Source organism: Dromaius novaehollandiae, chromosome 1 (genome assembly GCF_036370855.1).
Source record: "Dromaius novaehollandiae isolate bDroNov1 chromosome 1, bDroNov1.hap1, whole genome shotgun sequence".
NCBI lineage: Eukaryota > Metazoa > Chordata > Aves > Casuariiformes > Dromaiidae > Dromaius > Dromaius novaehollandiae.
Window position 1 is genome coordinate 119954821 of NC_088098.1, and position 3154 is coordinate 119957974.

The window sequence follows — 3154 nt, forward strand, 5'->3', positions numbered from 1 at the left end:
TTAACTTGGATTATAAACAATCTACATGATATGCACCTGGTTCTGGCAGGGTCTCTATTATTTCACTCCCAAAAGCAGCTTTATAAAGAGAACACACTGCATTTCAACAGCAATATAAATAACATTGCAGTTTGTGATCTCTTGTGCTGCTTTCATTTTTCTTTCTTCCCTTTTCATCTGAACTGAACCACACCTCTCTAAAAATACTCACTTTCTTAATGAAAACCATATTTTTCAGCGTCTTTTTTTCTCCCCCCCCCTCCCCGTGTGCGCCTGACCTGCTGAAATGCCTGCACAAGCTTTAATGTCAGTTGCAGACGACACGTGTCTTATGAAAGTCTGGGACCCAGCTCGTGTCTGGGCCTCAGAGATCTGTCCCACATCTTTATGAGAAAGAGGGACAAAACCTTCTGTTTTTGGCATTTTATGCTGGAGTCTGTTTTAAGCTAGGAGAGGGAAAAAAAATAGCAACGTAGAGTCTAGACAGAAGAGATTGGGTTGAAATCTGGAAGCTATTCAGTGAGGCTACGGCACATGGCAGCTTGACTGCAGCAAGAGATCACATTACGCTGCCTAATTACACATGAAAAATGTACACATCACTTTTCTTAAATGCTTGGAAAAATAGATGTTCAGATGGCAATTGTGAACTGTAGTAACTGAGCCAGTTGTACATAGTTGGAACATTTCACAAATGGCATTTCAAAAGCCTGCATTTTTTTTTACAATGTAATTTTTTTTGTATGTTCATAAAATAAATTCTAAAAAAGGTATTCTAAATTTAGCAGATGGTTGCGCTGTGGAAGGAACATGAAAAGGTGAAAATTCAACATGTAAGTAGGAAGAATAAGGGCCTAATCCTGACTCCATTTGAGCCAACAGTCAAATTCAGCTAGACGTCTTTGAGAGTGTGGTTGGGCCGCAGGCCCTGGTCCAGCTAACTCCTACTCATGTGCTTGACTTTACTTACACGGCCCCAAACATTTATTCATTTGCTGTAAGCAAATCATGTGGTTTGTATCTTCAATGGGAACTGCTCATGTGAGTAAAGATAAGCAGAGGCCCAAGTGTTTGCAGTACCTATGGCCCTGAGATTATGTGTTTATATTCTTGTGCCTATGAAATGTTTAGAAGAGAAGCTTCTTGGTCAGCATAGAAGAGGAGGGGGAAAAAAAATCTCATTTACTGCATTGTTTGAGCATGAAACTCTCCTGTCATTGTCATCACCTCCTCCTCACCTCCTCTCCCCACCATCTATTAATGGGTTCTTTTTTTACACCACCCTTGCTATGCACTCACCACTTTCAGGGATATGCTAAAACGGTACTGAGGTAAGTTTGATGGAGTTACTAGTTTGTTTCAGCCAGCTTGAATGACAGCTGCTCGTCTTTTTAGCTTGAACACAAATGTTTAAGGAAGACTGCTCAAGGGAGAAAAGAGTTTTCCAAGCTATTTCCAAAGATTTGCTCTTTTAATTCTTTGGTGCTAATGACATGTGAAAACAGATTTCCAGGAGAAAATGTTGTTGATATATCTTTCTGTCTCCCAGACTTTTTCTAGAAGACTCCTCAAAGAAAGTTCCCCTAGAAGCAAAAGAGCCACATTCTGCAATCTGGACACCGGATGATACTTCTCTCCCCCCTCCAAAACGAAAACATAAATGTCAGAACTTCCTCTGACTTTTTCAAGGCTATTTACACAGAGCGCTTTGTTCAGGATACACTTCTTGAGAGTCATTTCTCCAGTGCGGTGATCTTAATATTTATTTTGAATGTTTCAATCATTTCACTACTTAAAATAAGAAAGCTGGCTGGCAAGGAGAGACTCTGCTGACAAATTCTTCAGGCCCAGGAGTGTATTTCCCTCCCTTCATGCTCCGTAAGGAACTCCAATTAACCTCCTGCTCTGAGTAAACACAGAGGAAAAAGCGATCCCTAGACCTCCTATAGTAACAGCACTCTCCCTTTGACTGTTCGCTCCAAGTGTCTTTCAGTACTTCATTTCTGGAGCCAGTGGACAGTCAGACCTTGGCTGATCTGCTAATCCTGCTAGACAAAGAGGAAAGAACATCTTGTAAAGTTTTGTTGCTGTTGTTATTATTAAGATGGACCAAGGATGAAAACTGTCCAAGCTATCTATCTGGCAAAACTGACCTGCAGAAAAGTCCTTTAAAATAAAAATGATAATTTCTGGATGTAAGGGGAAACTTCCCAAATTAAGGAGATGAATTGCACCATACTGGCTACTTTCAGTCAGAATGTGGCTTTTTCCTCTGATTATTTTACCACAGTACTCTGTAGGACCTTGCTCAGCTTTTCCCTTTTATGGCATTGCTGCAAAAAAAGGTGCTTTGCTATTTAAATAGCTTATGCTTGCTGGAATCCTGAAATAGTTGCACAACTCCAGCAGGAGAAATATCTGTTAAACAGGAATTAAAAAGATGCCCAAATAGCATGCACAACTGTGGCCTGAAGCAAAATATGAATTTAAAATGCTTCTGCTTTTGCCAGGGGCTGCTTCAGTGCTTTCTGTGGCTTGGTGGAAGGACAGGGGCTGCGCGGGACCACCATGGGGCTGGGCAAAGGAGCCACACTGCAGCAAGCAAAGCGCGCCCTAAGCGAGCACCCTGAGGCCGCCGTGGAGGGCTGGGGTCACAGTAAAAGCAGGAGCCCTGACCACATTAATGCGCAAGCTGTTCCCCTTTTAAATAGGCAGGAACCCTTGTGGGTGAGAGCTTCCTTCCCGGGGTAGCCTCTGCAGAAATTTGTAGCGTGCACAGACCTGGGCTTGGGCACTGAGCAAGCAGTTTGGCCCCTGCATCCTCCGGGCGTAGCAGCACCGCATATTTTGTGTGTCGCTGTGGTCAGAGGCAGCAGCACCGAGCTCTGAAAGCCCTTCAGCAAACTAGGGCCCTGTCCTCCAGAAGGGTCAGGCTTGTGTGTAATTTATGAGACTTGTGGTAGCCCTGCTACTCTCTTGCTGTTTATGATGAATTTTAAATAAGGGTAATATTTTCTCTTCTGCCCATATTGTAAAGGGTCACTGGTAAAAGAGGAGGAATGATTGCAGGAAACAAATCACTTCCTTTGGTCATTCCTCTCACCACAGCCAAGCTATTTTTAACAAATCTTATTAAAAACTATACAATCCTCTC